This window comes from Pinus tabuliformis, chromosome 4_2, assembly GCF_031772625.1.
Source record: "Pinus tabuliformis cultivar Carrire ecotype Pingquan chromosome 4_2, CPIR1, whole genome shotgun sequence".
Taxonomy (NCBI): domain Eukaryota; kingdom Viridiplantae; phylum Streptophyta; class Pinopsida; order Pinales; family Pinaceae; genus Pinus; species Pinus tabuliformis.
In genome coordinates, this window is record NC_142304.1 from 120965323 (window position 1) to 120992896 (window position 27574).

The window sequence follows — 27574 nt, forward strand, 5'->3', positions numbered from 1 at the left end:
AAGTCTTGAGATATATTCAAGAACATCACCTCCTTCAGTCAATTTTTGTTGCAACAATTTTAATTGTAGATCAACTTTTGGTTTCACTGCAAAAAAAACAAACTGCAAAAAAAATTGCTGCAAATACCCAAATCGCACTACAAACAACACTAGCATTAAGTTTCAGTAGCTAAAAGAATTCTTGATTTTGTATCTCAATTTAAATTTTATGATCTCCCAACCACAACATTTGAACATTTCTCAAAAGATGAAGCTATCCCCAGAAGAGCCCCACCATTAAGAGCCCAGAAGAGCACTCCAGAATAACAATTAATATGGTACAGGCTTAGGTTTTCTTTGAAAGGGCTATGACACTAAAATTCACTGAATCAGGAATTTTCTTGCTAACATTTTGAATGACTCCGACAGCATCCTTCAATAAAGTTTCAGGTGAACTGGGTCCATGGCATGTAGGAGAAGGCCACCTTCCATCAAGTTCGTATAATTTTCCATCGACACAAGTTAAGCAAACAAAACGCAGATCCACATTAACGCGCAGATCAGGAGCAACAGTATGACCTGCACTTGTTGCAACAGAATGTGCACTCTCTAATTCTGTATCATTTTTGAGGAATTCATCCCTCTCTACTGGGGTCATCTCTACAGTGGATGTAAAGAATCTTTCAAAAAAAGATCCATTACGGATATGGAGTTGTGGTAAAATGTTGCCTGCTGCGTGGACGATGGCAACAGTTCCACAGGCATTTTCAACAGTTTGTTGCATGAAATAAACATTGCTGCTCACTCCCTTCTATCCATCATCAGCAACTTGTTGCTCCTCAGGTGATCTCTTAATGTTAGTCGCATCATTAAGTGGATAAAGGAAGATTACAGCTAACACAAGTTTCCACGCTCTACTACACAAATATACCCCACACAAAAACGTTCCACACAGAACAAGCCATCGAATATGGCACTAAAATAATAGAAATCCAAGAAACAACAATTTTTATAATAATTCAAAAAATTGATTTTCAGATTTCAAAATCTAAAATCAATAAAATAATAAAATTTCTTCTCTTTTCAACAAAAACTTGACAAATTTCATACCAAAAATTCGCTAAACAATTCAATGGAGTTTTCCAAAAACTTGTAGAGCTGGAATCTCCTCCTCACGTCAACTGCAGCATCACTGGAGCTCTGATACCACAATAATGGCAGAAGTGTCCTCAGACATGTAAGTTTATTAATTAGAAAAAAATAATTACATATTTGATTTTGCAAGAGTTTACACCCAAACAACCAAACACTCTTGCAATGAGCTATTTATAAGCTCCATGTCCTAACTACCTCTAATTATGGATCACTTATTAAATAACAAGTGTCCATTTACATTAAATGCTATTCAAAACAACTAGCTAACAAATCTCCTAAAATAGAGCCTAAGATACGACACTTTTGGAGAGTCATATCTTGTTACAACAATATACTAATTCTAAATGTCTCCATTAAATAATTAAACATTCTAGAATAATAATTATTAATTTAATATCTTAAATTAATAATTATTTTATTCCAACTTTATAACCTATGATAATATTTTATTTTTGGATCATCTAACAATTGTAAATCAATTTTGACCAACGTTGACTTGAAGGAAGGAAAGCACATCAAGGAAAGATTTGAATTTGTCTTGGGGAGTCTTGGTCAAGGGTCAGAGGTCTTGTTATTTGTCAATTAAAGGTATATAAGAAGATAAAGGATTATGGTGGGTTTTCCTCTCAAGTTGGAGATTTTTTGCAGCAATCAATTTTTCATAAAGGCCTATGAAGCTGTAGGGACATCGGTCGAAGGGATTTGTGGAAATCATATACTTGAAAGAAGGAACATATGAGTACATTGAAGAATATCTTACACCCTAAAGTAGATCAATGAAGATGGAATCCATAATTGCAAATCATCATGACAAAGGAAGGTAACCATAAGGTATTGTTGTAGTGGCTACAACCACCCTCCAAAATTTTTCCTTAGCCTATTTTGGAGCCTCGCTACCAACCTTCACAACAACTTGCCTTGCTTCGTCAAGTCCTCAAGCTTTAGTGTCTTTCTTTCTCAAAGGAAGTCTGTCGATCATAGTTTGATTTTTTCCCTTCATAGGCTACTCATTCAGACTTGGTCCAACTACAGGCTGAGCAACTTCCAAGTGAAATTTGTGCATTTCTAGAGGGAAACCAACCTTCCCTCCAAGAATTGCACAATTCCCTCTGACAACCTATTGGGCTTCAGGATTTCACAATCCTGCCAGCCAACCCTCCCAGCAAGATTTGCACAATGTTTCCCATCAACAGGTAGTTCAGCCAAGGATTTGCGCAAATCTAGGTAGCAATCAGTTACTGGGCCTAGAAATTGCGCAATCCCATTAGGCAATTACCCCAGCTTATAGTCAGGAATGTGCATTTTTCTCTAGCAGTCAAGCAGTCTCTTGCATGTGCAGTTGAGTTGACCGGTTCCCTCCAGGACTGAGAAAAATAGACTTGCATGCATGAGCTGTCTCTCCCAAGGAAACATGCAAAGGCATCCCTTGTTTCAGGGATCTATGTTTAGCAGTTGGAGGTTACATGCAAGGAACAATTCAAAAACCTCCCTCCAAGTGTCACTTCCCCTAGATTTGTGGCATGCGCGTCATAACCTCGATGTTATCAAAACTCATCAACTAGACACTGCAGATCTGATTACTCAAATCAACCTTGTAGCTCTGACATCCCACATCACATCTAGGAGTAGTCAACACATTAAGCTCAGCTGTTTTGGGGTAAGCTCGCTTCCCATGCCTTGTGTTGCATTTCTGTCACCTTTTGTGTATTCACTTGTGTGAGTGATGTTTGCTTGATTTATTTGAATTCTTGTTGTCGTTTACATGTATACTAGCTTGTCCTAGCTCTGTTTCAATTTTCGTTGCTATCTCACTATTGTCACATGCATGAAACTGTTTTGCACAGACGTTCACCCAACCAGAGAACTACCTCACCCACATGCATGTTGATCTATTTTTTGAATCTTTCATTCATGTTTTTCATGCACTATTAATCACTTCTACTATCACTTAGTGTCGCCATGCATTTCATCGACTTACTTGCTTTCAGTTGCCCGTCGACGAGTCGAGACAACCTTGGCCCGGTCTCTGCCTTCACCAAGGTTGCATTGCACAATCTGGAGAATGAAGGCTCACCTTCCTCTCCAGATTTCGACATTTTGGCCCAACACTAGCCTTCTGGACTGAATTTCGAATTTCTGGAGGTCAGTGGCTACTTGGCCCAAAAATTTGCGCAAATTGTCCCTGGGCTAGCAGTCTTTCCCACCTAGAATTACACATTGCACAATCCTAGTAGCCAACTGCCCAACTAGATTGTACATTTTGCAGTTCTAGTAGCCAGTCAGTCTCCCAGCAGCTTGAATTGTGCCTTGTGCAGTCTTAGTAGTCAGTCTCCTGACCTCCCGACCGAAATTGTGCAACCTTCATGATCATTCACCCAGGTATGTTGCAATTTAGTTCTCATGTTCATTTTGGTTTTCGACTGAGAACTTGTTTGCTATGAGTGTTGCCATGTCTCCAGGTATCACAGGTGTTTATCTCCCTCTCAGCAGTATAGGTAAAATCGTCTCCAAGAGAGCAAAGACGAAGACATCATTCAGAGCACGCTTGGGGATGCAATCGATCAAGTGTCCATGGGCTTACCTACTCACAAAGACATCAACTTGTTCGTGGACAAGGACATCAACCAGCAGCATCACAGTGAACAACATCATGAACAACAGTTGAAGGCAGCGAATGCAGTGGATGCAAGACGAAGGTTGTTGACAACATAGAGGTGGAGCAAAGTTGCAAGATCAAGTAGATCCACTGATAATGAAAGCAGCTTTGGAGACTTGGGCTATGAAGTGACGACGAGTCATGAAGATCGCGCGAAGGAAAAGGCTGGAACAAAGAAGGAGTTGCATGTGCTAAAGCAGCAACTCAGGAAGAACATGAAGCTACATAGATAGTCCAATGAGTTGCAGAAGGAACATGAACAGCAGTGGGTGCAACATGCACTCATGGATGAAACTGCTCCAATACAAGTTAAGGATCCATCCCAGCAGCTGACACAGAGTAGACATGGTGAGCAGTGTTGTTGATCACATGCAAAGGATCTAGCAGCATGCATGTCATTTAGCGCACGCATTCAATCCAATCCATTCAACGCACTCACCAAGGTGAAGACAAGAAGCAAGTCCAACTGGGGCTGAACATGCACTTTGGCAAGTTGATGCGCATGACCACCAACACACAATTGAAGATTAGCACAAATCCTATGCATCAGTGTTTTGTTGGTTCAACCTACCCAAGAAGACCAGGTGCATGTTAGTAGACGAGTTGGATGAAGGGGCCAAACCAATGCACCAGTTGCAACGGAGGCAAGAGTTCGCTTCAGCAAGATGTCACCATGAGGTGCATGCACACCATCATGGACGACCAAGCTTGGCATCATCTCACCAGCTTCACCATCACAAACATGTCTAAGAGTTGGTCTCACCATAGCAGACCGAGTGTCAGTGATGTCTTGCAAGGCTTGCTCAAGCCATGTTGTCTCACATGAGTACATGTGAATTGTAATGTTGAGTCATGTCAAGTGTAAGTCGAATGTCAACAGTTGTGTGTAACAGTCATAGAGTAGGTGAAGAGTCATGAGGGTAGTTGAACTGCCACAAAGGGGAATGTAAAGGGTCACCCGACCCATTTCTATAAATAGTCCCTCATAACTCATTGTGTAGGATTTTGGTCAGCCAAGCTTCTACTAAGACTATCTTAAAGAAGGCTTGGACAATATTGTAATGCGCCTTGGCTTCTCCACTGCACAAAGCTAGTACATCTCTTTAGAGGAGCAGGCAGATGTGGCTGTAATGTTCCATTGATGGGGCTAGCAGGTTTACATGGTGTATTGTATGATTGTGACTTACACTTCTTTTATAATAATAGGCAACACAGTTTCATGCATATGTTGTCATTGTAGTTGGACTGTTCTGGTTTCCTTAATGACATATGTCGTTTAACTTACGTACTTTTGTATGAACTAATCTATATGAAATTATATGAATCTTGTTGTTAATGTGTTGAATATGTTATTAATGATGTCATCGTCCATGTCAACTGCTCTCCCGGAAGCTATGCATGTCCTTTATGTTGTGTGTTCCTAGCCAAGTTGGGACTGATCCCTTTTAACCTAGAACTCACCTTCACCTTCTTCTCCCTTTGAAGTGTTGAAACCTCTCATACTCATTTGTTGACTCACTACATCAGTCACACCCTTGCTACTGACAGAGTTATCTTACCTGCCTCTATGCAACATCATGGTCAAGGCATTACCTTACGACCCACTGCTGGGACTCCTACACCAAACGGTCTGAGGTCTAATTGGGACTTCTTACTGAGGAGATCCCTTAACATGTTGGTAGGTCTAGCACCGTCAACATTTTTGGCACTAGAAGGAGGACCTGATGATAGGCATTGTCCTCTCGTCCAGTTTTGAACCTTTGCATATCTTTCATGGAGTCTTGTATTCTTCTTCCCCCAAGGTGTTTTTTGAATTGTGAAGATGTCTCCACCTCGGGGAAGCTTTTAAATCTCTTGTCCACTAACACATATTATGGTGAAGGAAAACTGGCCTGGCCTGAGCACTTACATAACTTCTGTTCCAGGATTTATGAGGAATATGAGTTTTACTAACGAACAGTCTGGTCTACTGCTTGCATTCACACTTCGCGAATCCCCATTTTGTTGGGTGCTCAACCTACCGGCTGACACCCTGCACTCATGTGAGCACTTTTGTGATCTTATTGAAGACACATTCCATCCATTTGATCTAGACCATCTTGATCATAAACTATTACAACAACAAAGAGCTTCGTATGAATCCATTATTTATTTTTGGCAGCGCTTCCGTGACTTACAGTTTCAATCTCTAAGGAGCCAGATGAAGTTCGCTTATCTTTGGGATTGGTTCAAGTATTGTCTTAAGAAATCAGCTCGTCCCAAGAGGAAGCTTGATATCAAGCCTCACTCAACATTATTCATTGATGGAACTGCATAAGCTCATGTGGGAGCAGGCACTGTCTCAACGGATTGTCCGCCTCCCTCATTCAACAGTTCCACCATCACCCTATGATGTTCAGGATCATGTTCACACACTTGTTCAACCTTCACACCCTCCCAACATCACTCCACACAATCTTCGACCAGATTTTGTCGTGAGTCCTTCGAGATCTCATATGCATTCCTTTTTTCGACCTCCATCTTCACACCCTGGTGTTCCTTTGGATGATGTTGTCTTGTGTTGTCCATTCCGGACTCTCCACTTGTTGTGAATGAGGAACAATCCATTTATGGAGTTGGTGTTTCACAACCAACATGCGCTATCATTCCTGAAGAGTATGTGTGGGAACTTGAGCATCAACACTCGGTGAAGGATGAATCCCTTCCATCCGAGCCCCCTCCGTTCTTTCCTAACATCGTTGGTGAGCCTTCCATCCATGATTTTTCATGTGTGTCTTCATCTACTGATGCACCCATTGTTGATCTTTTGAAGGACACACTGTATGTTAGCCCATCATCCAACAATGGAGAGGACCAATCATTCATTGAAAATCTACTTAATCTTTCATTTGATCTTTCCGGAAATGCAGATGGTGAACATCCTTCCTTATCATCTACCCCTCTATGTGATTCGTCAAATCATGAGGATGCCGACCAACATCCTAAATTTTCTAATCTTGGTTGTCGTGATCTCTTCACCTCATCATCTGATCATGATGTTGATTCACTCATTGTTAATCCGTTTAAGCCACTGGTCTACGAAGATCCATCTTTCAACGAAGTCGAAACCCCACAGACCGTTGAGGCACTTCAGCCCGAGTTGATGGTTATGTCAAGCCCTCGTTGTCCTGAGCTTGGTTTCTCTTTCAATTAGGAAATTGTTTAAACACTCAAGGCTCATTGTCACTCATCTGTATGCACTCAAGATCAATCTAACACTCAGATCACACTTCCTCCACTCGAACTGCATGATCCCATTGCTCATGCATTGGAGGAGTCTTATATTGCAAGCACTCGTGCGTGACACAAGTTATCTTTGTTTCTTTTGTTTGCTTGCATGTCACAGTCAAGAGTGTGCTTGTGCTTCAAAGTTGCATGTAGTGTCACACAACACCATGATAAGTCCACGGACTGTCCTTCATGCATATGCACTCACTTATGTCCCGTGAGCACTTTGAAACACAAAGTGTGGCTATCTTCACTGTTATATCTTTCTTGTATGTTGGTCCACACAACTGGGTTACTCGCGGACCAAGCCTTCACCCACATGGATCTACCAATGCGTCAGTGGCTGCATTGGAAGTATCACTTCACGTGATCAGGCCCTTGCACTGTTAGTGTAGGAGTAGTAGTGTTTGCTTTTAGTTGTTTTCTTGCATGATTATTTGCTTACATGCTTTGTTTGCTTGTTTCTCTTTCATTTTCACTTCTTCTCTTTCTTTTCTTTGTTAATTGTTAGTTCGTTCACTTGTTTCGTTCATAGGATAGATTGCATGAAACCATGTGTGACTCATGAAACGAGCTGGGTAAAATACAAGAGGGTTTGTACAACTATCACTACTTGGTTATCTGTCATCTTGCCTTTGTATGATGAACTTGTTACTCTTAGTTTATGATACGTCGAAGGAAAATACATACTCTTCGAAGTGAACCTTGGTGTAAACACAACGCTTGCATGCTAACTAGTGTCACCTTCTCTAGTTGATTGTTTTTGGGTTAACCCTTGTTAGCTTAGTCAAGTAGAGTAAGGTGAGGGGGGAATCTTAACAAGCATGTCAGAGATACATTAAGCTACTTCTTTGTTGGAAAAACATATTCTTCTCTCAATATGTTGAGATCTCTCTTCCACCTATGAAATGAATAACTGCTATGCACAGTGAAAATGAAAAATGGAAAAAATGAAAAGTAAAAAAAATCAAAATAAAAAATGAATAAGGCGAAAGCAGAGAAAGGCTTCCTACATAGGGAGGTGATGCAAGCAACTCCGTCGAGGTATTAACCAGGCTCGCTGGCAGCAAATCCATGCTTGTGTTCCTATGTGACTCCACCGGGTACTGTCTGGGCCTGCTGGCAGTGGAGCAACACTAGAGATGAAACTTAGACTCTAAAAACTATACTGCTTGTGCACTTGTATACCCCTCAACTCCAATTGAAACAATTGTGTTGCCTTGGCTTGGAATGTGTGTCAATCGACCAAGAATCTAGCAGATGCTACATCTTACAATCAAGCTAGTGTGAAGCCAAGACGAGCTGAGAGCTGAATAATACTTCCGGAGGTGTTAGACTTGCTTTTCACGAACAAGGTCCATTAAGAGAGTTGAAGTTCTACCATTTTGTTGCCAAGTGTTGTAGCGGCTACAACCACCCTCCAAAAATTTTCCTTGACCTGTTTTGGAGCCTCCCTACCAACCTTCACAGCAAATTTCCTTGCTTCGTCAAGTCCTAAAGCTTCAGTGTATTTCTTGCTCAAAGGCACTCTGTCGATCACAGTTTGATCTTTTCCCTTCACAGGTTGCTCATCCTTACTTGGTCCAATTGTAGGCTGAGTAGCTTCCCAATGAAATTTGCACATTTCTAGAGGGAAACCAGCCTTCCCTCCAGGAATTACGCAATTCCCTCTGACAGCTTGCTGGGCTCCAGGATTGCGCAATCCTACCAGCCAACCCTCCCAATAGGATTTTGGAAAATTTTCCCATCAACAGGCAGTTCAGCCCAAGATTTGTGCAAATCTAGGTAGTAGTTAGCTGTTGGGCCCAGAAATTGTAAAATCCCCTAGGGCAGTCAACCCAGCTTACAGTTAGGAATGTGCATTTTTCTCCAATAGTCAAGCAGTCTCTTGCATGTGCAGCTGAGTTGACCGTTCCCTCCGGGACTGAGAAAAACAGACTTGCATGCATGGGTTTTCATCACACATTGTGCAATCCCAGAAGCCAATTTCCCAACTGGATTACGCATTTTGCAGTTTCAGCATTCAGTCAGTCTCCCAACAGCTTGGATTATGCCTTGTGCAGTCTTGGCAGTCAATCTCCCGACCTCCCAGATGAAATTACACAACCTTCATAATCATTCACCTAGGTATGTTGTAAGTTAGTTCTCATGTTCATTTTGGTTTTTGACTGACATATTGGTTTTTATGAGTGTTACCATGTCTCTACCTATCACAGGTGTTCATCTGCCTCTCAGCAGTACAGGTACAATGGTCTCTAAGAGAGCAGAGATGAAGACACTGTTCAGAGCACACTTGGGGATGCAGTCGATCAAGTGTCCATGGCCTTACCTACTCATGAAGACATCAAGTTGTTCGTGGACAAGGACATCAAGCAGCAGCATCACAGTGAGCAACATCATGAACAGTAGCTGAAGGCAACATACTGAATGTAGTGAACGTAGCAGATGCAAGAGGAAGGTTGTTGACAACATAGAGGAAGAGCAAAGTTGCAAGATCAAGCAGATCCACTGATAATGAAAGCAACTGTGGAGACTTGGGCTATGAAGTGATGACACATCATGAAGATTTCACGGAGGCAGAAAGTGGAACAAAGAAGGAGTTGCATGTGTTGAAGCAGCAACTCAGGAAGAACATGAAGCTGCACAGATAGTCCAATGAGTTGCAGCAGGAACAAGAACAAGAATGAGCGCAACATTCACTCACGGATGAAACTGTGCTAGTACAAGTTAAGGATCCATCCCAGCAGCTGACACAGAGCAAACATGGTGAGCGTTGTTGTTGATCGCATGCAAAGGATCCAACAACATGCATGTCGTTGAGTGCATGCATGAAATCCAATCCATTCAACACACTCACCAAGGTGAAGATAAGAAGCAAGTCCAACTAGGGATGAAAATGCACTTCTGCAAGTTGATGTGCATGACCACCAACACACACTTGAAGATCAACACAGACAATATGCATCAGTGTGTTTCTGATACCGTACCTAAGAAGACTAGGCACGTGTTAGCAGACGAGTTGGATGAAGGGGCCGAACCAACGCACTGGTTGCAATGGAGGCAAGAGTTCACTTCAGCAAGATGTTACCATGAGGTGCATGCACACCATCACGGACAACCAAGCTTGGCATCATCTCACCAGCTTCACCATCACAAGATTGTCTAAGAGTTGGTCTCACCACAATGGACCGAGTGTCAGTGATGTCTTTCAAGGCTTGCTCAAGCCATGTTGTCTCACATGAGTACATGTGCATTGTAATGTTGAGTCATGTCAAGTGTAAGTCGAATGTCAACAATTGGATGTAACAGTCGTAGAGTAGGTGAAGAGTCATGAGGGTAGTTGAACTGTCACAAAGGGGAATGTCAAGGGTCACCCCACCCTTTGCTATAAATAGTCCCTCATAACTCATTGTATAGGCTTTTGGTCAACCAAGCTTCTATTAAGACTATCTTGAAGAAGGCTTGGACAGTATTGTAATGTGCCTTGGCTTCTCCACTGCATGGAGATAGTACATCTCTTTAGAGGAGCAGGTGGATGTGGCTGTAACATTCCACCGATGGGGCTAGCAATTTTATATGGTGTATTGTATGATTGTGACTTACACTTTTTTTATAATAAGAGCCAGTACATTTTCATGCATATGTTGTTATTGTAGTTGGACTGTTCCAGTTTCCTTAATGATATATGTTGTTTAACTTATGTACTTTTGTATGAACTGATTTGTATGCAATTACATGAATCTTGTTGTTAATGTGTTGCATATGTTATTAATTTTGTCACCATCCATGTCAACTGCTCTGCCGAAAATTAGACATACCTTTCTCATGAACCTGGTTATATCAACCGTCACACTCGTATCAGACTGATCTGTGAGTGTTGTCCGTGTTATCTTACCTTCTATGTTGTGACTGTCGCATCCGTGTCGACTGCTCTGTCGGAAGTTGTGCATGTCCTTTGTGTTGTGTGTTCCAAGCCAAGTTGGGATTGATCCCTTTCAACCTGGAAGTCACCTTCACCTTCCTCTCCCTTTGAAGTGTTGGAACCTCTCATACTCATCCCTTGACTCACTGCAATAGTCACATCCTTGCTACTGAGAGAGTTATCTTACTTGCCTCTGTGCGACATCATGGTCAAGGCATTACCTTACGACCCATTGTTGGGACTCCTACAACAAACTGTCTGAGGTATAATTGGGACTTCTTACTGGGGAGATCCCCTTGACATGTTGGTGGGTCTAGCACCATCAATAGGTATGTATGATATATTTTATGTTTTAGGGTTGAAAATATGATTCTTGGGTTTGTTAGTAATCTAGGGAAAGGATGAAGCCTAGCATGACGTAAAGAGGGAATAGAATCTAATCTAGTGTTTGAATTTTATAAGCCCTAGGATGACCCCATGATTGCATGAAAACACTAGAAAGAAATCTTGGCAACATGTTTTGGTATCATATACTTTTCTTGGAGTGCTTGTCAAATATTGCAGGTACAAAAAGTAAAGATGGATGGGTTGAGACTTTGTTTTAAGAAACATGATGGAAGAAGGAATTTGTATAACCATGGATGTTTGGTTCACTGTAAGATGGAGAGAAGGGTGAAAAAGTCCTCCTCCATGGAAGCCAAGAAGAAAAGCATTATGGCAGGATGCATAATTTAGGAGATGGAATCATTATAACATAGCATTGAAACAAGAGCTCATGACATCAACATAAGAAGATTGAAAGATAGCTGACGTAGAAGTCTATGACAGTCATCATTAGAAGAAAGTAGCTCTTGGTAACCTCATTGAAAGCATGTTAGTGCACATGGTTAGAAGAAATCCATCTATTGTAGAACTCATTATACATCATTTTGAAGGAGTATTTGCAAGATTAGGATAATCCGGATCCTTTGTTGGAAACTTCATTAGAAGGTTCATCTCTTAGAAGAAGTGTCTTACTAAGAATTCCACCATGGTTCATTTTTTGAATGATGGTATGATGATAGAGAAATGAAACATGTCGATATGGTTGAAGTACTTTCAATAAAAGGAAAGAAATTTCTAAAGGAAGTCTAAATGACCAAAGGAAGAAAAGAGGTATGTATGCACATGTTTAATGAATTGAGTCATGTCATCTTGTAGTTGCAAATAACATGGATGGATACTCTACCTCATGAGTATGATCAAAATAAATGGATCTCCTTCATTGGAAGTATGCTGAAGGCATGGTTCACATATTGACTAGATGAAATCAACATAATATGTCCTCATATGGAATATGAGATGTTTGAAAAAGATGAAGGAACTATGGATGGAAGTAATGAAAGATGACCCTATGGTCACATAGAAAAGGAAATCAACATACGATAACTAGAGGAATTTACCATGATATCTCCATGGAAAAGGTATGAAAACTCTGATGATGTCTGAAAAAAAAAGGAGACCCTTGACATTGAATATGTTAGAGATATGTCAATATGTATGTAGGATGTTGATGTTGTAGCAAGTAGATGTCATGAAGGTTCTGTTGTCATGCACAGTGTCTAGGCACCGCAACAACAATCAAAGTAATGATTGTCACTCTTAAATCCTTACTCACTCCGTTTAGACTCTCTCCTAGACAAGTCAAGGGGGGTAGTCCCTAGGTAAATGGATGAGGATAGCCTGTGAAAAATAGACTCTAGGAGATTTTAATGAGGGACAACTTTGATAAACCTAAATGACTCTCGATTAAACCAGATGAATAGTTTACCCGCCAATGTAAACAAGACATGACCACAAGATAGAAACGATTATAGACCAGTGCCTTTATGATCAATTAACCGTAGATTAAGTAAGAAAACAAGTTATCCTTTTCCAATATGTGACGAACAGTGACAATTATGAATAACCAATATAAACGCCCAAAACTTTAACATGCAAGAGATTCCAGATTTTAAATGATTTTCATTAATTGCCCAAGATCTAGAATTAATTTTTTTCCCCAATAAATCTGATTTAAAATGTTTGTCACACTTGACCATAGAAAAATATGCATTTAATGACCAAATGACACTAAGGAACTTTAGGTTACATTTTTTAAATTATTCCTTAGGAATTTAAATTAATCAAAGGGTTAAAAAATTAAAATTTTTAATGGGCCACAAGTCACATTAAAAATTATAAAGTTTAAGTGAATAAACCCCTTAATTTTATTTATTCTCAATCACAAAATATTTTTTAGATTTTCTCAATCCTTAAAAAAAATATATATATATATATATATATATATATATATATATATATATATATATATATATATATATTTAATGTTTTGAAATGTTTTTTGGATTTTTATTTTTTTTTAATTTTAGAAATTTTTAGATTTTTAATTTTAGAATTTTTTATCAAAGTCAAAATAAAACAAAAACAAAATCTAAATGAAACAAATTAAACCAAAACTGAAATTTGATTTTTTCTTTTCAAATTTTAATTAAAAATGAAAAATTAATAAAATGAAATAGAAATAAAGGAAACTAACCCTAAGTATCATAAAATGCAAATGAACTCAAATAAAAAGTAAAAATCGAAAGTGTGATTTATGTGCAGGTTTGAAGGCTTGGACAGGAATGCGTGCAGCGAGAGTGGAGGATGCAGCATTGACAACATAAGGAAACCACACAGAGAGCAGGCAGCAATGGGGAGGAATGGAGCTGCGTGGAGGGATTGGCAACGATGGAGGAAACTGCGGAAGTGAAAAACGGAGATAAAAGGACACGAGGATGAGGGTTTGTTGTTGTGCATGTTTTGCAGGTGAAAGCTTGATGAAGAGAGCGTGGAGGCAGCGTGAGGAGCTCAGGTTTGGAAGACGCAAGCAGAGAGAGAGATGATAAAGGGGAGAATGGATACAGCTACGTGAAGGGGAGAGGGTTTTCAACGCAGGTCCAAAGGTCAACACGTAGGTGGTAGCGGATTGATGGCAGAGAGAATGACAGTGAGGAGCTGTGGCAAAGGAGAGGAGTTCATGCAGGAGGAAGACGAGTTTGAGGAATAATGCAATGAAAGAAAGTTGCGATGAGGGAGCTGGAAGGGCATACAGAAAGCAGGAGGGTGGAAGGGAGATGGAGGCTATGTGGAGAGGTGGAGCAGTAGACAAGGTTTAGAGAAGGGGGTGAATGCCACGTACATGAGCAGAGAAGACACAGTTTAGTGATGGTGAAGTATGGTAGGAGCTGCATGGGGCAAAAGAAATCCGAGACTCGAAAAGAATAGCAACGTATGGTAGAGAGCAAGGATGAGGAATAAAACTCTAGGCAGAAAAAACAATCCCAAAAACAATTTTGAAAATAATCTATCTAAAAAACCCTGAGGATGAACAGAAAATCGAAATTTTCCTGCTCGAAAAAAAAAAAAATAATAAATAAATAAAAAAAAAAAAAAAAAAAAAAAAAAAAGAACAAAAAAAAAAAAAAAAAAAAGCAAAAACAAAAACAAAAACAAAACCAACCAACCAAGCAGCCAATCTGCAGAACCTCCACCAAAACCTCTAAATATTTTCCAGAAATCTTAATAAAAATTTTAGCTTGCTCTCCTTCAGATTTCTTTGAAACCCTTAAAATTTCCAGATTTTAAAAATTTAAAACTCTTGGATTGAAAAATCTTTGGACAGAAACCCTACTAAAAATGATGCTAATGTACTTCCAGAGATCTAGATCTTACCCTCCGGGGCTTAGATCGGGACTCTACACAAATTTTAGCTTCAGATCTATAGCTGAAATACAACCAAAAACACCCAAACAATATACACAAAGACCCAAAACACACTAAAACCCTGAAAACCCAAATGAGAAAACTAAAATTAATCACAGATCTATGTACATAAATGGAAAATATATCAGATCTAGGGAGTGTGAGTCCGACTCCGCTCCCAGATCTAATGATTTGCGACTCCCAACAGCCAGATCTAACGATTTAGCACATAAAAATTTTTTTTTTTTGAATTTTAGAGGAGGTACTAAGTTTGAAACCCTTCATGCATCACCCATAAAAATATCTTATGATAAGCCCGGGATCGAATTTAAACTGGGCTCTTTAGAAAACACGGATCGGGAGTTCGCTAGTTTAGCCGAGAACTTCCCCGAAGACCCAATGATTTAATAATAAAGGATTTTCCTGCAAAACTCAATCCGGCTGTCAACATAGAGAGACAAAACGATAATAAAATTCAGATTTAATAGAGATACCTGCTATTATATTCAAAACTTAAATTACCATTCAAACCCCAGTGACTAAGCAAGATACCTATACTCAAATTTCTCTTCAGAAAGCTATATCAATGGACAAAAATAAATATATGCGTGAAAATAATACATCTTATAGCATTTCCATGAAGAGTAACACCAGCAAAAATTAACCCCAAATTCTTTCTTTATTGCTCATAAAAAGATTACAAGAGAGCTTTTTGCTTAGTACACAATCAAAAGATCGGATGATACTGACTCACAAATGACCTCCTATTTAAAGATAAATCCTCCAATGGCTAGGTCGAGTGATCCTTGTCAAAGTGATCTCGACCGTTGATGAGGATCAAAATTTCTTTTAATCTCATCCGTCGAAATTTTAAATTTTGAGGAAATTTCGAATTTTTCAATTTAATGCATTTTAATAAATTAAAAATTAAAATTTTGCATTTATTTCCTCAAAATTTTGACTTTGACTTAACCCCAGGGACCCAGGGCATAAAATTTAGCAAAATAATCAATTAACCTTAGTCCCTGGACCTGTTAAGATATTTCAAAGGCTCCACGAATTTTACCTCTAGAAAATTTAAATTTACCTAGGACCTAGGAACTATGAGTGGATAAATTATTTTTCTAAACCTTAAGACAAGTTACATCATGATTTTTACATTTTTACATCTCAAAGGGGAAAACCCATTTGCAAAAGACCCTCACAGACTACCCAGTTCTGCGACACAAATATAATCTAGCATATCAAGCAATTTGTAATAAAATAACCTAACCAAATAGTTTGGATTATTCCCAAATCACTTTTACATAGATTCGATCTAGAACACTACGACTCCCTTAAGATTCCAGTGACAAAATCCATTCCAGCTTTGGAGTAGGCTAAAGGAAAACTCTGTCGGCCATCTGAGAATGGATCGGTGAGACAAAAAGCCTCCCGGAATGTAGATCGTTACCAGAAAACTAGGTTTACCTAGGTGACTACATACACGACACGGATTTGCTGAGATTATTTACATTATACACATGCAGACTGGGTTTTCATTATAAGATGATCCTCAGGCTGACAATGATAGCTGGATGGTAGGAACATGTCGATTAGGCGCTATCCCTTTTGCGAAAAAGGTGGTGTATTGCTATGGGTTGTTGACACGTAGTTGTTAACATCTGGCTCTACTTGGGGACACATTGCTGCACTGGAGAAATGTGAGAATCCAGAATCTGCATCCAAGAAACACACGATAAAACATAAGTAGCATCCATCCAAAAATCATCATATAATGTTAAGCACAAGAAAGATATAAGCTCTTCATTTATTAACTAGTCTAACAACATGAAAAACCAAATCTAACTACAAAATGAAACACTGAAATAACAGGGCATGAGGTTAGAAATACAATACAAAGATGCCCCATGGCATAAGATGCATTCAATATAGTGCCTACTAAGCATTTTCCTGCTTTTAGGAAAATCTATCGGGTGTTTCTCAGATGTGCCATGTCCAATACTACATATAGTAGGACTTTTTCCTATCCGAAAATAAAGCTGCTTACGGCCATCTGATGCATCAAATCACTTTCTCATTCTATTTCTCTTGCATTTTTTCTCTGTGGCAAGCTGTATCACTAATGACGTGGAGCATTTTGCTTCAAAACTCTCAGATTAAGTATGTAAGATATGCGTGACATGTCTTTCTTCATTTTGCATATGATTTTTATTGTTTTCAATTCTATCTGGGTCACCTTCAATTAACCACTTTTCAATAGAACAAATGACCTCCTCATAATAAGATGGAGCTTGTTGCAGCAGATAAATAGGCTTCTGATCTATTGGCGTCTCCTTGTTTCTTTCATCCTCTGACCGATGCTGGAATTTCTGTACCTGTATTATTATGGCATCCATCTGGTTAGAGTGTTCAACCATCATATCATTGACTTCCTTGGCATGGTCTTCCTCCATGCTCAACGACTTATTTTGAAGACATATCTGACTAGCTTCCATATCTTTTATTGCTTTTTCATTCTTGCTTTCATGCCCATGAAACAATTTTGCATATGGTTTACCTCTTTCATATGATTTTCTTGCATGGTAGCCAACTGATTATTATAATCGAATGTCATGATGGTCATTTCTTCAACCATAGTTAATAAATTGTTTTGCATAGAATTAATTTCCCTATCATGATTAGCTTTCATGGTTTCCATCTCCTTATCTCGCTTTTCCAAGTGGGTGTATAAAGTTCTCTTATCCATGACGTAATCAGTTACAAATTTTTCTTGATTAAGCTCCATATTTTTTACTAGTTGCATTAGTTCTTCCATAATTTGCTTATGATTTTCCCTTTCATTGTCGACACTGATTTCATAACTTGTTCCTGCTTTTCCACTATCATGGATTTGATCTGCAATAGTACAGGTGGATGGCACATTCTGATATGGAGGATTGTCTTGAAATCTTTCATCGGCAACTCGATCATTCACAAGATCACTTTAATTCTGTTGCATAATTGTAGGGGCATAAGGCGAGCTATCTTGATAACCATATCTATCTTTAAAAGCATTGACGATGTCTTGTAAAGAAGCGAAAGAATCTTCAAGACAATTATTAAACTAATTCAAAGCATCACCCTCTAAAAAAAAGAAAATAGACGCATTTTGACATCTTCATGATCATATTGGGGAGAACTATAATATATGAGCATTATACAAGAAAACCTATATACATGCTTTCTGACAGCAACTGAATCACCACCCGAGAACAAAGACAATTTATGAATGGCCACTTCCAGAATATCATGGAGAAGTTCAGTAAAATGACATGGGGTAAACAAGTAATCCATCATGAATAATGAGGGGTCAAATGGATGAAAGAGAGAGACCTCTACTCAAGAAAATCAAGAGATGAAAGAAGTGGAGTCGTCACTTGAACATGAATCTAACTCTAGGATCAAAAAGGAAACAAACAACTGGGTATAAGGGAGGGCTTCTTGTTCGAGAAATAATAAATGGAAGAAGTGGAGTCGCCACCCAAACAAGAAACAAACTGAGAAGTATAGGTGCTAAAGGTGTAGATGAAATGATTAACGAGATGACGAAAGATATGGTGATGAAAAGATAAAATGACTCCAAGAAATTTTGTGCGCTTGACAGGCTAATGAATGGCAGAAAATATGAGATGATTAAAACGATGAATGTCGAAGAAATGTCAGGAGGACCAAGGACAAAAAAAAATTTGTCCTCAGTAGCGGCGCCAAAAATGTTGTCGCGCAGTGTCTAGGCAATGCGACAATGCTCAGAGTAAGGGCTATCACTCTTAAATCCTTACTCACTCCGTTTAGAATCTCTCCTAGACAAGTCAAGAGGGGTAGTCCCTAGGTAAATGGATGAGGATATCCTGTGAAAAACAGACTCTAGGAGATTTTAATGAGGGACAACTTTGATGAACCTAAATGAATCTCGATTAAACCAGATGAATATATTAACCACCAATGTAAACAAGACACGGCCACAAGATAGAAACAATTATAGACCAATGCCTTTATGATCAATTAACTGTAGATTAAGTAAGAAGACAAGTTATCCAGAACAATTTTTCCAATATGTGACAAACAGTGACAATTATAAATAACCAATATAAACGCCCAAAACTTTAACACGCAAGAGATTCCAGATTTTAAATGATTTTCGTTAATTGCCCAAGATCTAGAATTAATTAATTTTTTCCAATAAATCTGATTTAAAACGTTTGTCGCACTTGACCATAGAAAAATATGCATTTAATGACTAAATGACACTAAGGAACTTTAGGTTAAAAATTTTTAATTATTCCTTACGAATTTAAATTAATCAAAGGGTTAAAAAATTAAAATTTTTAATGGGCCACAGGTCACATTAAAAATTCTAAAGTTTAAGCAACCCCTTAATTTTATTTATTTTGAGTCACAATCTTTTTTAGATTTTCTTAATCTTAAAAAAAAAAAATGTTTTAAAATGTTTTTTGGATTTTTTTTTAACTTTTTTAATGGTTTTTTTTTTGAATTTTATAAATTTTTAGATTTAGAATTTTAGAATTTTTTATCAAAGTCAAAATAAAACAAAAATAAAATCTAAATGAAACAAATTAAACCAAAATCGAAATTTGATTTTTTCTTTTCAAATTTTAATTAAAAATGACAAAATTAACAAAATGAAATAGAAATAAAGGAAACTAACCCTAAGTATCATAAAACACAAATGAACTCAAACAAAAAGTAAAAATCGAAAGTGTGATTTATGTACAGGTTTGATGGCTTGGATAGGAATGCGTGCAGCGAGAGTGGAGGATGCAGCATTGACAACAGAAGGAAACCACACAGAGAGCAGGCAACGATGGGAAGGAATGGAGCTGCGTGGAGGGATTGGCAGCGATGGAGGAAACTACGGAAGTGAACAACGAAGATAGAAGGACGCAGGGATGAGGGTTTGTTGTTGCACATGTTTTGTGGTGAAATCTCAACGAAGGCAACGTGGAGGCAATGTGAGGAGCTCAGGTTTGGAAGACGTAGGTAGAGAGAGAGATGATGGAGGGGAGAATGGATACAATTGCGCGAAGGGGAGATGTTTTTCAATGCAGGTCCAAAGGGCAGCACACAGGTGGTAGCGGATTGATGGCAAAGAGGATCACGACGAGGAGCTGCGACAAAGGAGAGGAGTGCAGGAGGAAGACGGGCTTGAGCAATAATGCAATGAAAGAAAGTTGCGTTGAGGGAGTTGGAAGGGCATATGGATAGAAGGAGAGCGGAAGGGAAATGGAGGCTACGTGGAGAGGTGGAGCAGAAGACAAGGTTTAGCGAAGGGGGTGAATGCCACGTACAAGAGCAGAGAAGATGCAATTTAGTGATTGTGAAGTATGGTAGGAGCTGCGTGGGGCAAAAGAAATCCGAGAGTCGAAAAGAATAGCAGCATATGGCAGAGAGCAAGGATGAGGAATAAAACCCCAGGAAACAAAAACAATCCCAAAACAATTTCAAAAATAATGTATCTGAAAACCCAGAGGATGAACACAAAATCAAAATTTTCCTACTAAAAAAAAAAACTAGGCAGCCAATCTGTAGAACTTCCTCTAGAACCTCTAAATATTTTCCAAAAATCTTAATAAAAATTTTAGCTCTCTCTGCTTCAGATTTCTTTGAAACCCTTAAAAATTCCATATTTTAAAAATTTAAAACTCTTGGATTGCAAAATCTCTAGATAGAAACTCTGCTAAAAATGATGCTAGTGGACTTCCAGAGATCCAGATCTTACCCTTTGGGGCCTAGATCGGGACTCTGCACAACTTTCAGCTTCAGATCTGTAGCTGTAATACAACCAAAAACACCCAAATGATATACAAAAAGACCCACAAAACAATAAAACCCTGAAAACCCAAGTTAGAAAACTAAAATTAATCACAGATCTATGTACATAAATGGCAGATCTATCAGATCTAGGGAGTGTGAGTCCGACTCCACTCCAAGATCTGATGATTTGCGGCTCCCAACAGCTAGATCTAACGATTTAGCACATAAAAATTATAATTTTTTGAATTTTAGAGGAGGTACTAAGCTTGAAACCCTTCATGCATCACCCATAAAAATATCTTATGATAAGCCCAGGATCGAATTTAAACTGGTCTCTTCAGAAAACACGGACCGGGAGTCGGCTGGTTCAGCTGAGAACTTCCCTAAACACTGGATGATCTAATAATCAAGGATTTTCCTGCAAAACTCAATCTGGTCGTCAACATAGAGCGAGAAAACGATAATAAAATTCATATTTAATAGAGATACCTGCTATTATATTCAAAACTTAAATTACCATTCAAACCCCAGCGACTGAGAAAGATACATGTACTCAAATCACTCTTCAGAAAGCTATATCAATGGCCAAAAATAATATATGAGTGAAAATAATACATCTTACAGCATTTCGATGAAGAATAACACCAGCAGAAATTAACCCCAAAGTCTTTCTTTATTGCTCATAAAAAGATTACAAGAGAGCTTTTTGCTTAGTACACGATCAAAAGATCGGATGATACTGACTCACAAATGACCTCCTATTTAAAGATAAATCCTCCAACGGCTAGTTTGAGTGATCCTTGTCAAAGTGATCTCGACCGTTGATGAGGATCAAAATTTCTTTTAATCTCATCCGTCGAAATTTTAAATGTTGAGGAAATTTCGAATTTTTCAATTTAATGCATTTTAATAAATTCAAAATTTAAAATTTTGCATTTATTTCCTCAAAATTTTGACTTTGACTTAACCCTAGGGACCCAAGGCATAAAATTTAGCAAAATAATCAATTAACCTTAGTCCCTGGACCTGTTAAGATTTAATTTTTTAAAGGCTCCACGGCTTTTACCTCTGGAAAATTTAAATTTACCTAGGACCTAGGACCTATGAGGGGATAAATTATTTTTCTAAACCTCAAGACACTTTACATCATGATTTTCACATTCTTACATCTCAAGGGGGAAAACTCATTTGCAAAAGACCCTCACAAACTACCCAGTTCTGCGACACAAATATAATCTAGCAGATCAAGCAATTTGTAATAAAATAACCTAACCAAATAGTTAGGATTATTCCCAAATCACTTTTACATAGACTCGATATAGAACACTAGGACTCCCCTAAGATTCCAATGACAAAATCCATTCTGGCTTTGGGGTAGAATGAAAGAAAACTCTGCTAGCCATCCAAGAATGGATTGGTGAGACAAAAAGCCTCCCGGAATGTAGATCATTACCAGAAAACTACGTTTACCTAGGTGATTACATACACAACACGGATTTGCTGAGATTATTTACATTATACACATGAAAAGTGGGTTTCCATTATAATATGATCCTCAAGCTGACGACAATAGCTGGATGGCAGGAACACGTCGATCAGGCACTATCCCTTTTTCGAAAAAGGGGGTGTACTACTATGGATCGTTGACACGTAGTGGTCAACATCTGGCTCTACTTGGGGACACATTGCTGCACTAGAGGAATGTGAGAATCTAGAATCTGCATCGAAGCAACACACAACAAAACATAAGTGGCGTCCATCCGAAAATCATCATATAACGTTAAGCACAGGAAACATATAAGCTCTTCATTTATGAACTAGTCTAACAAAATGAAAACCAAATCTAACTACAAAATGAAACACTGAAATAACAGGGCATAAGGTTAGAAATACAATACAAAGATGCCCCATGGCATCAGATGCGTTCAATATAGTGCCTACTAAGCATTTGCCTGCTTTCAAGTAAATCTTTCAGGTGTTTCTCAGATGTGCCATGTCCAATCCTGCATATAGTAGCACTTTTTCCTATCTGAAAATCAAGCTGCTTACGACCATCTGATGCATAAAATCGCTTTCTCATTATCTTTCTCTTGCGTTTTTTCTTTGTGGCAAGCTGTATCACTGATGACGTGGAACATTCTACTTCAAAACTCTCAGATGAAGTATGTAAGATATGTGTGACATGTCTTTCTTCATTTTGCATCTAATTTTTATCGTTTTCAATTCTATTTGTGTCACCTTCAATTAACCACTTTTCAATGGAACAAATGACCTCCTCATAATAAGATGGAGCTTGTTGCAGCAGATAAAGAGGCTTCTGATCTATTGACGTCTCCTTGTTTCGTTCATCCTCTGACCGATGCTGAAATTTCTGTCCCTGTATTATTATGGCATCTATCTGGTTAGAGTGTTCAACCTTCATAACATTGACTTCCTTGGCATGGTCTTCCTCCATGCTCAACAAATTATTCTAAATACATATTTGACTAGCTTCCATATCTTTTATTGCTTTGTCATTCTTTGCTTTCATGCCCATGAAACAATTTTGCATATGGTATACCTCTTTCTTATGATTTGCTTGCATGGTAGCCAACTGATTATTATAATCGAATGTCATGATGGTCATTTCTTCATACATAGTTAATACCTTGTTTTGCATAGAATTAATTTCCCTGTCATGATTAGCTTTCATGGTTTCCATCTCCTTATCTCACTTATCCAAGTCGGTGTATAAAGTTCTCATATCCTTGACGTAATTAGTTACAAATTTTTCTTGATTAAGCTCCATATTTTTTACCAGCTGCATTAGTTCTTCCATAATTTGCTTATGATTTTCCCTTTCATTGTCAACACCGATTTGATAGCTTGTTCCCACTTTTCCACTATCATGGATTTGATCTGCAACGGTACAGGTGGATGGCACATTTTGATATGGAGGATTGTCTTGAAATATTTCATCGACAACTCGATCATTCACAAGATCACTTTCATTATGTTGCATAATTTTAGGGGCACAAAGCGAGATATCTTGATAACCATATCTATCTTTAAAAGAATTGACGATGTCTTGTAAAGAAGCGAAAGAATATTCAGGAAAATTATTAAACCAATTCAAAGCATCACCCTCTAAAGAAAAGGAAAATAGACACATTTTGACATCTTCATGATCATATTGGGGAGAACTACAATATATGAGAATTATACGAGAAAACCTGCATAGATGCTTTCTAATAGCGACTGAATCACCACCCGAGAACAAAGACAGTTTATGAATGGCCACTTCCGGTATATCATGGAGAAGATCAGTAAAATGACATGGGGTAAATGAGTAATCCATGATGAATAATGAGGGATCAAATGGATGATAGAGAGAGACCTTTGCTCAAGAAAATCAAGAGATGAAAGTAGTGGAGTTGCCACTTGAACATGAATCTAACTCTAGGATCCAAAAGGAAACAAATGTTGGCACTATGATTCAGGTTTGGTGCTATGGCACAGGTGTTGTACTTGATGGTAACTCTCTCAAGTGGGAAATCTCTGTTCAGGCTCTCAAAATGATGGAAAATAAGGGGTACGCAGGTACACCGTTCAAAAGCTGCGGGCCTGCAGGCACACCATTCACCAAGTGCGGTCATGTCCGCAGGTTATCCGAATAGAAGGTGCGGACCCCAATCCACTCACTCCAATGCAGAGAAAGCGTGCACGTGGGAATTCTTATGTCTGGCTCATGGTATTTAGCCCGATGTTCATGATCCTATGGTTTTGGCCCGTGGTATAAGATCTAAATTATTGAACCCCGGTTTGGATCCCTTGTATTGGTTTTCGATGGTTTTTTCCCATGGTGTGAATAAGGGCTTGCGTATAAAAAGGAAAGGAGATCACTTAGCTAGTCACTGGTGAAATTTGAATATCTTACGATCTGAAATTTTGCGTAATCGATTTAAAAAGCTAGATCTATATCAAGGTGAAATCTGAAAAGTGTAAGGTAGATCTGTTGATAGGTCGTGATCTCTTGGGCACGTGATCAGATCTGTGGATCTGACAGTCTGTGGTACATTGGAGGACTGTTAATTTGGCCCTATTTGGAGGTCCGCAGGCGATCCACAGCTCAGGTGCGGAGGTACGCAGCACAGCAGAAGGTTCAGGTGTGGAGGTACGTAGCGCAGGAGAAGGCACAGGTGCGGAGGTACGCAGCGCAACAGAAGGTGCAGGTGTAGGGGTACGCAGAGAAACAGAAGGATCAAGTGCGAAGGTTCGCTGTTGGGCAAACAGTGCAGGTGCGGATCTGGGCAGAGGTACGCAGTTCAGTAGAAGGGCTAGATGCAGAGGTACGCAGAGCACAAGAAGGATCAGGTGCGGATCTGCGCAATCTAGACATAGAAGAATTGTGGATATTCACAGGCTTCTATTGGTGAAGTTGCGGACCCCTTTAGAAATAATTATTGGCTACCTTTTATCTATTGCTGCAGAGTTCTGGGTTTAGATTACTGGTATTGCTTTTCTGTTTACATCATTCTGAGAAGTTGGGTGATTCATTGGTTGATTGTATAAGGAGATTAGTTGATTCACATGTACTTGATGATTTGATGTTCTTGGATCCAGTCTGAAAATTAATGAAACGTGGTCCTTAAAGAAGTAGAAGAGCTAAGGGGGTTGTAGCTCCCTTCCAAGAGAGACTGGAAAATGAGAGAGGGTTGTAGCTCTCTGTAGGTTGTAGCCTGCGTACTGGTAAAGGACTGCACCAGTACAAAATCATTGTAAAAGAAGTTTCTAATTGAAAGAAGATAGAGACATATTGCAGCAGGTGGTTTTCACCCACACTGGGTTTCCACCTTATATCTGGTGTTCCTTGGTGTGAGTATCTGGTTTTCCTGTTCTTGCTCATTATTATATGGTACTGACATACAAACTAATGATAAATATCTGAAGAATAAATTAAAGTACAAATCTGGAAGATATATTGAAAAGAATTTGATAATACTGATTCACCCCCCCTCTCAGTATTATTTCCAACAACAAACAACTGGATATAAGGGAGGGCTTCTTGTCTGAGAAATAATAAATGGAAGAAGTGGAGTCGCCACCCAAACAAGAAACGAACGGAGAAGTCTAGGTGCTAAAGGTTCAGATGAAACGATTAACGAGATGACTAAAGATACGACGATGAAAAGATCAAATGACTCTAGGAAATTCTGTGCTGCTTGATAGGCTAATGAATGGCGAAAAAGATGTGATGATTAAAATGATGAATGTCAAAGAAATGTCAGGAGGACCAAGGACAAAAAAACTCTATCCCCGGCAACGGCGCCAAAAATGTTGTTGCGCAGAGTGTCTAGGCACCGCGACAACGCTCAAAGTAAAGGTTGTCACTCTCAAATCCTTACTCACTCCATTTAGACTCTCTCCTAGACAGGTCAAGGGGGGTAGTCCCTAGGTAAATGGATGAGGATATCTTGTGGAATACAGACTCTAGGATATTTTAATGAGGGACAACTTTGATGAACCTAAATGAATCTCGATTAAACCAGATGAATATATTAACCGCCAATGTAAACAAGACACTACCACAAGATAGAAATGATTATAGACCAGTGCCTTTATGATCAATTAACCTTAGATTAAGTAAGAAAACAAGTTATCCAGAGCAATTTTTCCAATATGTGATGAACAGTGACAATTATAAATAACCAATATAAATGCCCAAAACTAACACGCAAGAGATTCCAAATTTTAAATGATTTTCATTAATTGCTCAAGATCTAGAATTAATTATTTTTTTCCAATAAATCTGGTTTAAAACGTTTGTCGCACTTGACCATAGAAAAATATGCATTTAATGACTAAATGACACTAAGGAACTTTAGCCCCGGATGCGGGTGCCACGGGCGAGGAGATGGGGACGCCACCTGGTCACCATGGGCGGTACCAAGTTTAAGATGGGCATTCACTGCAAGCAGCCGTCGGGGATTGCAAGCGTGGGTGCTGTTGAGGGAAGGGACGACAATTTAATGCCTGGTCCGGATTACAGCCTTGGTTGCTGTGTGCAGTTATGGCAGGTGAGGGCCGAGACGTTGCAGAGAAGCATAAATACAATGAAGGTAAGGAATATTTTGCAGTGGATCATTTACAGTGTGTGGAATTGGGATTATGGTTGTCAGTTCCCAAAGGTTTGGCTCAAGGCGCCCCCGTTGAACTTGGATTTGGGAGCAAGCCTGCTAGTGTGGGCGACGGGTGTGTTTCTGTTCACCCTGCTCTGTTTCGCTCTCTGGTATCCAACGACACCATGGTCAAGCCCCGACAGCGCCTCATCAGCCGTCGAGGCTCTGGTAGAGGCGGAACTTCGCGCCCATCCGTCGATAATGCCTCTTCTCGCTGTTGCCGCTGTTTATGTCACCGAGTTGCAGAAGCTAATCCCTTGCAATCGCGCCAGTTCATGGATTCTGGCAATCCTGAAGCGGGCTCCAATCCTCTTCCTGCGTTTGGAACCGCGGTTTTCTCCTTTAACAGCTCTCAGGCCAATTCGTGCATTAATGCCCATGTCTCTGTCCTTTTTCTGGAAGAACCGGTGGAGGAGGTCGGGGAGCAGCCCCGCCCACAGCTTCATCAGGCTGAGAGCTCCAGGGCTGCTGAGGGAATGCCAGAGGACCGCCCGAGGCCAGACATCGACCCTCCAGCGACTCAGCAAGCGCCTTCGTCAGAGAAAGCCAAGGCCGATTGGGGCCCCCCCCAGAAGGATTGTGCTGGATATATGAGGAGGAGCCGGACGATTAGTCGTCCGCTCGCTCACTCTCTTCCTTGTCTACGATGCTCTGATTTTGTTATGGAACGTCAGGTAAGCCGCTATGGCAGCTGGTATGTTTGGAATGTCTCTGTTTTGTATGCGAATTCTACTGTTCAGTGTGTCTCCACGCCCCTGCGAGGGAGTTTGATGAAGATTTTCTTTTTCTCTTCCACGCCCCTGAATGGAATGACTACTTCTGCCCTCACTGTTACTC

The 27574-nt window shown here is 39.4% G+C and overlaps 1 pseudogene; it reads right to left on the minus strand.

Annotated features, from left to right (window-relative positions):
• Positions 1-262: 262 nt before the first annotated feature.
• LOC149168546 (ubiquitin carboxyl-terminal hydrolase 3 pseudogene) lies at positions 263-22659 on the minus strand (annotated as a pseudogene).
• Positions 22660-27574: the final 4915 nt, after the last annotated feature.